At 43.0% G+C, this 14,488-nt stretch overlaps 1 protein-coding gene across 2 annotated transcripts in view; it reads right to left on the bottom strand.

The window, feature by feature from the left end:
• Window positions 1-14,488, bottom strand: part of Rab22a (RAB22A, member RAS oncogene family) — a 47,581-nt gene that overhangs the window by 30,768 nt on the left and 2,325 nt on the right. The gene's annotated exons all lie outside the window — the stretch shown is intronic.

The raw sequence follows: 14,488 nt of genomic DNA, 5'->3' as shown, positions 1-14,488 counted from the left end.
CCAAGTAATAGCCAACTATATATCTTACTAAAAAAAAAAAAAAAAAAAAAAAAAAAAAAAAAAAAGAATTTGTACATTCAAGGTACACTGCACTACCACCCTGACTACTAGTACAACTTTTACAGTGAGATCGCTCAACTGCCCAGCCAGTTCGCAGACCTGCTGGAGAGCTGAGCTGTCCCGATGCTGGCCTGTCAACAGAATCCCAGCTTGAACCACGGGCTGCAATGTTCTGTCATGACATCTCTCTTCAGGTTGGTCAACCTCTCAGCTTCTCCTCAACCTTTCAGTCTGTGAGATTATCAACCAGCTGTCAAGTCAAATGTTTCTAAATCTTGGTTTTTCTGATGTCACTGTGTAGGCTGTAACATAGGTAGATATGGGTTATGCAATAAACTCAGTTTGTGGAGGTTCTAAGACATGCCACTTGAGATGGTCCTAAAGTATGTGTAACTGTATCAACAGAAGCCACAACAGATGACTCTCAAGAGGCCAGGAGACATTATACATCCCACCCTGCCTCCTTCCCTTCCTTTGTTCCTTCTCCAACATGTTGTGAGGGCACTCTAGCAGCTCTGGGGACAGGCTCTTATGTCAGAGAACCAGGCAGATAAACAGAGGCCTCCAGTCATAGCCATGTACCTAAGCATTCTTTAGCACTGCCGATGTTACAGCACCAAAGCCCGCACTGATGGTAGCCAGGCTACTTGGATTCCTAATCCACAGAGACATGATGTACAAAATGCTTGTTGTTTGATACCACTAAGTATTGGAACAACTGTTACATACAATATATAAATACAGTTGTCCACCACTGAAAGGGAAAAAAATAACATCTAAGCAGATAAATAAAGCAATAAGATAAAACTCAAGAACCATTCTTGACAAAATGCTTGCTCAACTAGACATGCAGAGACTGTCTCCTCTGTGTAACCCGAAACTTCACTGACCATGCTATACAGTACCGAAAACATTCAACAATACAGATCAAATATTCCCTTCAAGGCCGAGGAAAAGCATAGTAGATGTTAGCTCTTAGCAATGTCTCAAGCTAAGTCTGTGAACAAGGCATGGGGAAACAACTAAAACATCCAACTGAATCACCACCAAACCAACTGAAGATCAAAACAATTCTAACTTCACAATGACATGACCATGCACTCCAAAAGCCCACAGCACACCTTGGAGAACAAATGGAGTTCCTAGGAGTAAACATTAACAAGACCAATACACACAAATCAGTAAAGTTCTACAAAACAAACAAACAAGCAAGCAAGCAAAACCAAACCATTTCATGCAATTAAACAGATCCATCAACTAAACAAACAACTAAAAAACCCCATCCAACATTTATAAGATAATTTAAAACATCTCCAACATTCCTCCCGTGTAAAACAATCAGACAGGGCAGGAGAGGCAGCTCAGCGGTGAAGCGGCCATACTGTATTTGCAGAGAACCTAACACAAGTGTTGGTGACACACACTTCAATTTTAAAAACAAAACCAAACAACCCTATGAAGCAGTGCAGAGAAATTGCGTAAGGTATGGAGAGAGGAGCATTCTCAAGACAGAAAGACTCAAGTGCTGGTAAGTGGGAAAGGAGAGAAACTCACAGGATGAGGAAGATTTGACTAATTCTCAGTGATGAAAGATTTTAACCCACTTCTCTCCACCAAAATGCCAGTGATGGTAACAGCAAACAGGAAAGAGAAAGAAAAGCAAACAGAGCCTGTAACTCCAAGGGCAGGCCACACCCACCAAGAGCAGGGGAAGTTTGCAAACAAACCCAGGACATTGCTGAGACCACAGCAAGCAGGAAGACAGCACATCACACTGGATCCAAAGAATGAATTATAGAATGTATTTTCTCATTTTACAACAATTTTGTCAGTAATCCAAGAAAAAATTAACTAAGTTATTCCAGTGTCTGAGATAGAGAAGCACACATTTAAATGACGCTTAGATCAGAAAATACTCAGAACTGAATGTCAATAAGGTAACAAAATATTCAAATTCGCTGAGCTGGGGAGATGGCTCAGTGCTCTTGCAGAGGACCTGAGTTCAGTTCCAAGTACCCATGACATGCAACTCGCAGCCATGAGTCACAGAGGGGGCCTGACACCCCTAGTCTCTGGAGCATCTGCAGTCACACACATATACCCACACATACACATAAATAAAAATAATAAACATAAATGTTTATTTTAGTTAAGGTTTAACTTAAAGATACACACTTTTAAAAGTTGTGTCTGAGGGTTTCTACTGTTGTTCTGAAACACCATGACTAAAAGCAGGTTGCAGAGGCGAAGGCTTATTTGGCTTACTACATCACTGAAGAGACAGGACAGAAACCCTAAACAGGGCAGGATCCAGGAGACGGGAGCTAATGCACAAGTCATGGAGGGGGCTGCTTACTTGCCTACTCAAACTGCTTTCTTTTCTCATTTCAAGTTAACTTGTTATTGATTCTCTGTAAGTTTCACATCATGCACCCCAATCCCACTCATCTCCCTGTCCCTACATATATGCTCTCAGCCCTTGCAATCTCCCTGCCCTCAAAGAAAAGAAAAATAACGAGACTATACAAAACAAAACCTAAAAAACAGCTCGACATGGAGGCTGTAGTGTGTCACACTGTTCCACAGTACAGTCTTTCTGTCCACACTTCTACCTTCAGATGTGCATTGTACTGAGTCACTGGTCTGGTCCGAGGCCCCTGGCTTCTGCTACTCTTATCAGTACTAGATACTCACCAGGCCCCTCATGTTGTTGTCCTGTGTCATGGAGATCCTGCAGCTTTGGATCTGCAGGACCAGCCCTTTCATGCACTCCAGCAGTTTATAGATGAGGTAGATTTTTGGGGTGGGCCAATTTAAAGCCTTGGATCTGGGCCTGGTCACAGGGTGAGCTTTCTTAATAATGCCCGGCTAGCTCATCCACTGCTGCAGCTGGCAAGGGACAAGATCTGCTCTCTTGTTCTCATACCCTTGGGGAGGGATTACCCACAAACACACCACCAGAGTCAGCTCTACTGTGCTGCCCAGTCAGAGTGTGGGGACCACTTTCCCAAGTGCTGTAGCAGGTGAATGGCAGGGCCAGCTCTCCTCTTCTCATGATGCTCCCATCACCCCCCCACACACACACCTCACAGTAGGTGAGTGGAAAGGCCAGCTCTCTGGTATTCATGGGGGGGGGGGGAGCAGCTGGCTCAATCCCCCCCCCCCCGCCGTGCTGCCCAAGGGAAGTACAGGGTCCTCTGTCTACCTGCCTTTTTACAGAACCCAGGAATGACTCCACCCAGGATACAAAGGGTCCTCCCACATCAATTACTAATTAAGAAAATACTCTATAGGCTTGCCTATAGCCCAATCTTATGAAGGCATATTTTCAACTAGGATTCTCTCCTCTCAGATGACTCTAGCCTGTGTCAAGGTGACATAAGGCTATCGAGCACAACGTACAACACAAGACTAAAGTCAGTGATGAAAACACGGATATCAAGGGTAGGAGCTTTCATACACTGATCAAGACAAAGGCAAAGACATCAGATATGCTCCAGTTGACCAAAGGCAAGAACCATCCAAAATGAAGGCTGGTGTCAGTAGGAAGCCTGGCAGCTTTATGCTGATAAACTAGCAAGATGGAAGAAGTCCACAGAAGAGTTAAAGCTGTTAAAGAATGCAATCTATTAAAACCAGAGCCAGAAGTAACAGACAATTTGCATATGAACAATCTTACAACGATGAATGGGAATTCACTCCTTAATTAACTCTAATACACAATGAGTGCTTGAAGCCCAGATGGAAACACTGACAAATTTTACTAATCATTTAAAGAATAAAAAGGAGTGTTTCATTCAAGCTGTGTTACTGAATAAGCATAACTTTGATACAAATCTGACACATGTTCAAAAAGGAAATGACATCACAGTCTCAGCTATATACACGCAAATCCTAACAAGTAACATTCAACTAAAGCCAACTGTAAGGCTTAATGCCATCACTGTGAAGAGATCTAGAATCACTGAGGAGACAAGCCTATGGGGGCATCTAGGAGGAGTTTCCAGACTGGGTTAACCGAGGTTGATGACCCACCCTAATGTGGGGAGCCCTGGACAAACACAAGAAGTACATTACTGCCTCTCTGCAGATGCGACTGCTGCCTCCCTTAGTTGTTTCCTGTCAGGTATTTTGCAACAGCGAGAAAGAAAGAAAGAAAGAAAGAAAGAAAGAAAGAAAGAAAGAAAGAAAGGAAGGAAGGAAGGAAGGAAGGAAGGAAGGAAGGAAGGAAGGAAGGAAGNGGAAGGAAGGAAGGAAGGAAGGAAGGAAGGCAGGCAGGTAGGTAGGTAGGTGGGTGCTGAGAATTAGGCTTGTTATGATAAAGTTGACCAGGTGATTTGCAAATCTGCAGGAGGAATGTGGAGGAGTCTGCAGCTGCACACTATAGAGACCATAAACAGAGCCTGCTGTGTGTCTAGAAGACTAGAATGCACAGACCTGTGAATGAAGAACTAGCTCATGAAGTTTCAGAGGGAAACTAGGAACTGGGCTACAGGCCATTAAAATTATATTCTGGCTATTTGCTACCTGAGTCCTGAGAACTTTACGGAGGTTGAATGGAGTAATTTCAAGACAAGAGAACATTCAGGATGTGGCATGATAGTTCTTGCTGCTCTTCTTCAGATCTTTTACAGTAAGATAGAGACATGAAAAATGCAAAGTTCAGCGGGGAAAGGAATATATGGACAGCCTGGGACACAGACACACACACCAAATAGCACACACAGGCAGTCACACACCACATAGAAAGACAGACAGACAGACAGACAGACACACACACACACACACACACACACACACACACGCACACACACGAGCCCAGAGGAAGGATGTCTGAAGGGATTTCCTGCTGGAAAACTAGGACGTGTCCCCTAGGAGTCAGCACACAAGAGACTGAAGCAATTGTAGCTCAAGGAAGCAAGATTACACCTAAGGCTCACAGTAGAATCTGGCAGTGATGTCCATGTTTTATAGGTATGAAAGACTAAGGGTGATCACAAGAGTCCTGTATCAAGAGTTTCCAGAAGTTACTGAGGCCAGCTGTGTGGCAGGGTCAGAGTTCCTACAAGGAAGACCAAGTGGACACTTCATGAAGTTGTGAAGGTGAGGCTTAAGCTGCAATGGATCCCAAGATATTAGTAACTACAGGACCATGGAAAGGTGCAGGTTACAGTGTAGAGCTGGCCAAACAGAGCTTATATGTGCTCCAGGCAGAAATCAAGAGGAGTGGCGCTAACCAAGTCCTTTGGAGCCGAGATCATTCTCATCATGGGTCTTAGAAGCCAGATACTGAGCTGCAGGACTTGGAGTTTGTAATGCTGAATCTGGTCTAGCTTTGACTGAAACCATCCTTGCTATGTTCCCATGCCATGCTATTTCGAATTGTGACTATTTACTTTATGCCACTGGATAATACAATTATGTATCATGGTTTTAGTTTTTAGGAGTTCACAATTAAGAGATTGCCTTGAATTTAAGAAGAGACTCAGACTTTTAACAGTGTTGGTGCTGTTGATTATGAGAACTTCAGAAGTTGGACTGGATGCATTTTGCACTGTGAGACGGTTAAGACTATGGAAACGAGGGTAGAAGGTTATAACGTAAAAGCAGTATGCTTGGGTATCAAGCTGTTAAGGGGTGGACTTCTGATGGTTAATGTTCTCAATTTTACAGGATCTAGAACACCTAGGAGACAATCCTGCATGTCTATGAGGAGTTACTGGGCTAACGGAGAATGGAAGACCACAAAGGGTGCCCAGACTGAATAATGGGGAAAGAGCAATTGACCACTGCAGATGCAATGTAGCTAGATTTTCTCTTCTGCTGCTATGTCCTCTGTCACCATGGATTGTGTCACCTTAAACAAAGAGTAACCTCTCCCACTGAAGATGCTTCCTGTAAGGAATTCTGCTAGCCATGCCTCTCAACCTTCCTAATGCCGTGTCCCATTAGTACAGTTCCTCATGCTGTGGTGACCCCCAACCATAATATGATTTCATTGCTACTTCATAACTATAATCTTGTTACTGTTACGAGTTGTAATGTAAATATTTTTGGAGACAGAAGTTTGCCAAGGGTTGTGACCCACAGGTTGAGAACCTCTGTGTTACAGCAACAAGGAAACTAAGACATAAGTGACATATAACAACTACAGGTCACTATCTGCGTGGATGGATGCTACAAAAATCCAACAATGATATCACATGGCATGTACTTAGCCCAGTACAGACAGAAAAACATGCTCACCAAGTCAACACTATCAGACAAGGAAAAGGACATCTTTTTTGAACAATTTGGTAAGGGATGCATGCAATCCACACATACGTACGTACATACAACCAGTCCTCTAGTGAACATATCTCCAGGTGCAACAGTGAGAGCATGACGACAGCAGTGTCAGAGCACCAGGCATCACTCCTATCAACATTGTTAAGGAAATCCTCTGGAGCCAACAAAAATAGATGCAAAGTCAAAGGCATAACAAAGCCCATTCCAGATGACAGAAAACTGTGCATAGAAAAAAACACAAAAACACTGCACGTATGTAAGTGAATTCATAAGCAAATTCAGGAAGGTCATTGGAGAAAAGCTCAAAAAACCAAGTTGTAGCTCCATGTGGTGTCACATACCTTTCTCACAGTACTCTCAAGGCTAAGGTAAGATATTTCCAAGTTCAAGGTTACACACCAAACCCTACTACAACAAACAATCAACAACAGTAAACTTTGAACCACTTACCATTTTCAAAGCAAACTAGTGCATTAAAAACATCAAGCCCCTTGAAATAACTCTGAGACAGATGTGCAAATACACTAGAGAAGAGAAAACAAAGAATACAGACACTCTGGATGGAAGGATAATCCACAGTTATAAACTAGGATTCAGGATTACCATTTCATTCTCTAAATGGCTCTGTAAATTCAATGGAAGGTCAGTTAAAACCACAATGAAGGTCAGCATATTGTTGTGTGCAAAAGCAGACAATTATGATTGCTAACATTTATATGGAAATGTAGCATAAAGCAGCCAAGACAGTTTTGAATAACAGAACACTCAGACAGCTGGACATTGCAACTTATTACAAAGATGAAAAAAAATGAGGGGTTTTAATATTGGCACAAGGATGGAGAACAGAAAAGACTAATGGCACCTATAAAAGACCAATACTGCATAGCAAACTCACAGCAGCATCCATGAAAACAAAGCACAAAAGCCATAGAAGGTGCTTATAGGCATCCACAAAGCACACGAAGGCTTGCTATTGTCTGAACACAAACTGTGAATCAGAGACTGTAACCCTAGGCAACGACCATTTTCATCTTCATCATCATAAAGGAGGTAGTTAGATAAGATGGCAGCGGAAATAAAATGGAATTGTGGACATGGGAAAAGGCAGCAAGATGGCAGATTTACACCAAACCACACTGACAGCTACTATACACAGAAAGGGTCTAAACTAGAGCATTCCTGATAAGGACTGCAATGTAGCCAGCATGACTGAAGACCCTAATTTTATATGTGTCTAGTAGCAACTCTATTAGGCAGCACAGATCTAACACTCAAGTAAAGGGGGCTCTCCATGAAGCTGTAAAGGCCAAGTTCGTTGTTAGAGTGCATGTAAAAGCAAAATACTTGGATGAAATTTGTAAGAAACCTGCTTGAAATATATGGCTATCAACAGGTTAAGTTTAAGATATGCAAAGAGAATGCAGGGAGCCTAAATTATACCAAAGCAGATCCAGAAAAAGAACAAGCATTCTTACAGGGGAGGGAGGCACCAAGAAAACATGCTACATACATATTTTTGCCTAGATATATGTAGTATCTAGGCAAAAATAGAGATTAACAAGTTAGAGCAACAGACAAGGCCTCATACAGAGTTGCTGAAATATTCCTTTCAGGGTGGGCAACAGAAAAAAAAGGGTCATAAATGACCCTATTAAGCACATGGTTTTGTTAGCATTCATACATCTAACACCTCAAAGAGTAGTAAACACACAACCTTCAAGGAACCTTCATGTTCTGGGCCAAAAGGAGGATACACATATGCATATCCTAATAAAATTAAAATCGATTTCTATTAACTTAGGATAGAAAGGGCATCCTTAGCCAGACAGCAGGAGCAATTACTTAGTTTAAGTGTAAAAAGGTCAGATGAGACCCTTTGCCAAAAAAGTCAGGAATACAAAGGTGCTAACTATTCACACCTCAACAGTGGAGCCTAACCCTCACCTTATTATACTTGTCTACTTGGTGTGATAAAGAAGCAGAAGAAATCCAATGTGTATAAACCAGAAAGGAAGAAGCAAAGTGTTTTACCAGTGATGACTGTGCACCCTAGAAAAGCCCAAGGAGAATTCATAAGTGCTGCCTTAGCTCAGTCAAACTCAGCAAAAATCACAGCTATGTGTGTCTACACATTATTAGCATGCAACCAAAACGAAGAAAGGTCATTTATAGTACCAGACTGAAGCTGGAGGATTTTGAGTTTTAGGACAGCCTGGGCTACACATCGAGACCCTATTCTCAAATAGCCTGCTACCAAGAAGAAAAGCCACCAAACAACAAAGAACCCGAAAGCAAACAACAAAACAAAACAAAACAAATGTAGTATTTTGAGATAAAATATACAAGGCCTGAACAGTGACAACTAAAACCACTGTCAGAAAGAATCAAGTGAAAGAGACAACAGGACTAGAAAGTCAAGATCAACTTTGACTACATGGTGAATTTAAGGCGTGTATGTGGTGTATGTGTTTGTGTGTGTGTGTGTGTGTGTGTGTGTGTGTGTGTGAGAGAGAGAGAGAGAGAGAGAGAGAGAGGAAGGAAACGAGAATACATACTCTGAGACCTAAAGAACAGAGGAGTCTATCATGTTCATGGATCAGAGCACTGTTAGGTTATCAATTTTCACCAAATTAGTCAGAAGATTTGCAGATTTTTAGTAGATGCTCGAAGAATTGGGCACTATGTTCCTAAAAATTTAAACACAGATGCAAAGAGTCTATAAGCACAAAACAAATTTGAAAAGTATTACAATTAGATGACTGCCAGATTTCCAAAGTGAGAACTTCCCTACATAGCAGCCCATTCCTGATAGAGGTCTAAAGGCCATTTACTAGAACAGCAGCTGAGCTCCACACTAACTAATGCTTCAAGTGACAATAGGAAATGCACCACCTTACACGGCAGACACACTAGGAGAAACAGCCCTCAGGCCAATCTTAGAATGAAGCTATGGGACTTCTAGATCAAGAACAACACATTTTAATCCCAGGACTTGGGAGGCAGAGGCAGCATATCTCTATGAATTCTAGGCCAGCCAGGGTAAATAGTGAGACTGTCTCAAAACATAGAAACAAAACCCAAACTAAAAAACAGAATCTAGAGCACAGGAGAAAATCCTTCTCATCTGGGATGTAAGGGACACAAGTCAATGTTACAAATAGAATGGAAAAATTGTTCTTCAAAAGACACTGGTAAGATTAAAAAGCTGTTGGTTGAATGAACAGCACACTTGGAACTAGGCAAATACTTGAATAGATAGGAATAAGTGCAGGAAAAGTGAGAACACCAAAGGCAGTGGGGAGGCAAGGTGGCTGGCTTCAAAGAGTACTGACAGGTTTGGAAAGGGTGTGGAATCACCCTAACTTATACACTGTCCTGCATGGAATATAAAACACTGAGTATTCTTTTGTTTTGTTTTGCCTTGATTCACAGATCCTCCTGCCTTTGACATCCCAAGTGCTAAGATTAAATGTATATTATCACCATGCCTAGCTGGTATATTTTGAAAAACTGACAGCTTATGAAAATTACATGATCCAGAAATGGCACCTCTAGACAACTCTAGATATATACCCGAAAGTAAATTTATATTCAAATAGATATGCTTTATTCATAATAGCAAAAAAAAAAATGTTATAAACTAATGTTTACCAATTAGCTAATGAATACACTTTGGTATCTCATGCAATGGAATACTACTCAGTAATATAAAGGTACATGTGAGTAATGCATGCAGTAACATAAGTAAACCTCAATAAGAAAAGAGAAGAGAAGTGAGAAAGAAAGACAGACAGAAAGGGAGAAATGGAGAAAGAGCTTTAAGACAAAACATATCAGAAGCATGTATCCAGCACTGAATTTCTCTGAAAATTAAAAACAGACTGGAAGAAGACTCTCTAGCCACCTGGAGTAGGGAAGGGCAGAACCGACAGATTCAAAGTGAGAACTCGTTCCATAGAAGACCATTCAGAGTACAAAGGCTTGTCACAGAATGGGAGACATAACAGCAAGACACAGCCAAGTAATGTCTAATACACAGATGACAGTGTGATACACCCAAGGTAGTAAGGACGGTGGGCAAGCAGCCCAAGACTGGAACAAAACCTGACACTGTACACTACATTTAACCCAATTTTCACAACCACCTCCATAAGAAATCAGAGCATTCCTAAAATGCAAATGTAGGCATAAAGAGATTAAGTGACTTAACCAAGCCCACAGCAACTAAGTACAAGGAAAGCTAGGAAATACACAGCCAGCTTAGTAGGAGGACATGCATTTAAACATTTGCCATGTTGTGGTTCAATAACAGTCCCGTAATAGCAAAATGGAGGAAAGAGAATGCACAGGAGGTGGGAGGACAGCTAGGCCCTACACTAAAGAGTCAATCAGTAGATAATGCCTAAAATTGGTGGTGGTAGTGGGAGGAGGGGGCACAGTGTATGTATGGTTGTGAGGAGATCTGGAGGAAAGATCAGAAAATAGCTGTACGCCATGGCAACAGAGGTTGCCTCTAAGAAATGGGTCAGAGTAGACATTGCTGTTAGATTAACTTAAAAGCCCTATGACACCATTCTTTCCTATAACCCCCTTCTCTTTAAGAGAGGGTCTTGTTATGTAGTCTAGGCTGGCCCACAACTTCTCACCCTCCTGCCTTCAACTTTCCTAGGAGGGGATAGCCAAGCATACTGGAAATAAAGCTCTTAGAAGCATACAGAAAGATTAAAATAGTGAATAAGAATAACGCTCTTATCTACTGAGCTGACAACTCCAGCCCTCTGCTAACCACTTTATCTGCATCATCTTGAAACCTCCAAACAATAAGGAGGTGGGCCTGTTGTAGCCCTTACTTGGGTGAAGAAGCAGGTTGTGGATTTAACTAGTAAGTGGCAGAGCTGCAGTTTAGAGGTACTCTAGTGTCTGTGTTTCACTCTGAAGGCCTCCATGTCAGGTGACAGGTTGGGATTTTGGATGAGAGCTGATGCCTTGGCACTGACTGAGAGGAGGAGGCCGGACTTCAGTATCTGCAGATATTCCTGCTAGTCCTGCTCCCCACCCAGGCAAAGAGGAACAGAGGGCCAAGCCTCTCAAGGGTTCTTCACATGCATGGTCACAAGGTGTCTGTGGGCCACCTGAGGGCACAGGCTACCTGGTGAGGAGAAGCTATTCCAGGTTGGCTCTTAGGAGAGAATTTGGTGTTAATGGTATGGGATTTACCCACATGCCCACAGTGACTGCACTCTCACTATTCCAACACACCCAAGGGACACAATGAGCTCCTAAGGAAGATTCTAATGAAGACCTCCTCCTCTTCCACATGTGTTCCCTGAGGAAAGAATCATAGCTTGTGGTTTGTCTGCCAGCTACTGCCGACCTTTATCATACCATTCCTATGCTACATCAAACCCCACAAAGTAGGCATGAACCAGACAAATCCAATGGAACCCTAGTCACTGACCTGGAAAGTCTAGTCAGTGCTCACTGAAGTCCCTATTGAGGTTCCCAACTCCAGTCCACAGACAGGAAGGTTCTTTGCAATGAAGGCTCCTCCCTACTGACTAACTCATTTGGGACATTAGAGAACACACATTTAGGAGTGAGGGACTTAGGGGTAGAGGAGAGATAGACACCCATTTCTCTAGAGAGCTAGTCAAAATTATGAGTAGGAGACATAGGCCAGTGGCCAAGGAAAAGTTCTGGGGAAGCTGACTTTGGGTTACATGATCCAGGTGAAAGGGTGCTTTGGGTACAAAGAGGAGGACATGATTCGAAGGAGTCCAAAGTTTACTTCAGCAGAAGAGGCCAAGAGATACCAGTGAAAGAGTGCAGCCATGGGTGAGGGAAAGGAACCAAAGACCAAGGTACCTTACTCCACCACGCCTGGTCTGCACCTCCCATGTTAGCTCCTTCCCTATCTTTAAGGAACCATGCCTGATCCCTGTCTCAGTCTCAATGGCCATTCTTACAGGTCTCACTCTGGACTCTGTCCTTGCTAGCCTCCTGACCCCCCCCCCCCCCCCCCCCCCCCCCCCCCCTTTTTTTTGTCCTTTCGTTTTGGGGGGGTTTGTGTGTGGGTCTCTTTTTCCCCCCCCCCCCCCCCACTGCTACCAACAGGCATACTTCTCTTCAAATACACTCTTCCTTAACGTTCTTTCTGCCAAGTACAATCCACTCATCTTTCAACAGTTAAATGTCAGTGTTTCTAAGTGTTTCAGATTTCCCAGTGGCCCTGAAGGACTCAAGCATGGCCAGAGAGGTCAGGGCGTGACATGTGCTGATATCACAGAGAGATGCTAAAGAGTCATCCTCTGTACAACAGCTATAGAACACATCTCTCTCTTAACCTACAGGGAAGCTACATCTAACTACACCATGGTAGGAACAGAGTGTGTCCAAATCAGGATTCTGCAAATGTATACTGAAAAGTGCCAGGTAGACATATAATGGCTCATGCCTGCTCTCCCAGCATACAGGGGACTAAGGTAGCCTTGGCTATATAGCAAGTTTTAGGCCTGCCTGGGCTAGAGAAGACCATGCTGCAAAAACAAATAAATAAAAGCGGCAGAGTGTCAGGCTTTGTGTGCCACAGGACTCCTACCTTTGGTCAAGACAGCCTGAGAACAGCAGAGGCAGGTGTGATTACTTCAGTAACTTTTTTTTTTGTTTGTTTTTTCGAGACAGGGTTTCTCTGTGTAGCCCTGGCTGTCCTGGAACTCACTCTGTAGACCAGGCTGGCCTCAAACTCAGAAATCCGCCTGCCTCTGCCTCCCAAGTGCTGGGATTAAAGGCTACTTCAGTAACATTTTATTTACCAAGAGAGAAGGCAGAAGACAAGGCTACAGTTTGCTGATACCAGGTTTAAATCCCAGCACCCAGAATACCTTACATGGTTGGTACCCAATAATTAATAAACGTTTTGAAAAATACTCACTGGGCTTGCTGGGTTTGCAGTGGTTCCCAGGGCCAGAGAAGGTGGATTTAGTGACATGGTGGGTGGAACTGTTGACAATGGGCTATAGAGTAACAGCTGAGAAAGTGGTGTGTTCTCTTCTAGCTTAAGCAGCAGGACTGGGCTATGATGCTGGTGAAGATAGCAGGGTAGACAGGCAGCAGGGTTGTAGGAAAGAGAAAGTGATGAAGAGCTGGGAACTCAGCACTCCAGAGAGGACAGGAGTTACTGGGCTGTTACTCATGAGGGAGGACGCCTTTAGAGGCAGAAACGAGGAAGCAAAGAGAACGGAGGAGGGACTTTGTAGTCTTTCCTAGAAAATATGAGCCAAGACTACAGTCTGACACAGCAGGAGCCTGGCTGAGCCAAAAGGCAAGGAAGGTTTTCTTAGTTTTTCTATCTATTCGTCTGATAGTAAAGGAAGTGGTATCTTAGCACTCGTGGGTTCTGAGGTTTCGAAAAGGCTGTGACTCGACTGTGAGTGAAGTATGTCATTCACTGATTCATCAGCACTTCTTGTCTCTGTTCGCCACCTTGAAGTGCAGTGCAGGTGCCAACAAGCCCCGAGGAACATGAGGTGATACTTTAAGCACACGGACACACCCAATTCTTCTGGAAGGGTTCTGTCTTCACTGTAGACATAGTGGTGGATCTCATCTCCATGCCACCAAATGCGTAAGAGACCCTGAGATTTTAACACACTCTCAAGCAGCAGTCTTGTGAAGTCTCCCCCACAGATGTAAAGTATTTCCCTTTGTGGCACAAAGCCGTATCACATCCTGATGATGAACCACATACAATTTTTCTTTACAGATAGAAAACCAGCTGACTATCGGGAAGTGTCTAAGAAAAAATTTTCTCTTAACATAGTAGTAGATCCTACAAAGCTCATGCTCTCAAAGAGAAAAATTAGTGTTAATCCCATGCTCACCCTGTGACAGTTAAATAGAAAGATTTTTGTTCAATCTGTAAGAAGCTGGGGAGATGGCTTAGCAGTTAAGGCACAGTGCTCTTCTGAAGGACCCGTCTGGTTCCCAGCACCCACAGCAGGCAGTTCATAGCCACCCCATACTTCTGGCTTTCAAGGGTGGACACTCACAGACTTACACTCATACACACACGTGCCTAATCAAAAATAATGAAGTCTTCAAGAACTCTCTAGTCAACTTCTTTTTTTTCTTTTTTTTTTTT

Source organism: Mus pahari, chromosome 3 (assembly GCF_900095145.1).
Source record: "Mus pahari chromosome 3, PAHARI_EIJ_v1.1, whole genome shotgun sequence".
In the NCBI taxonomy this organism is placed as follows: domain Eukaryota; kingdom Metazoa; phylum Chordata; class Mammalia; order Rodentia; family Muridae; genus Mus; species Mus pahari.
Note: the sequence above shows the minus strand (reverse complement) of the source record. Positions and strands in the feature narration are given on the sequence as shown.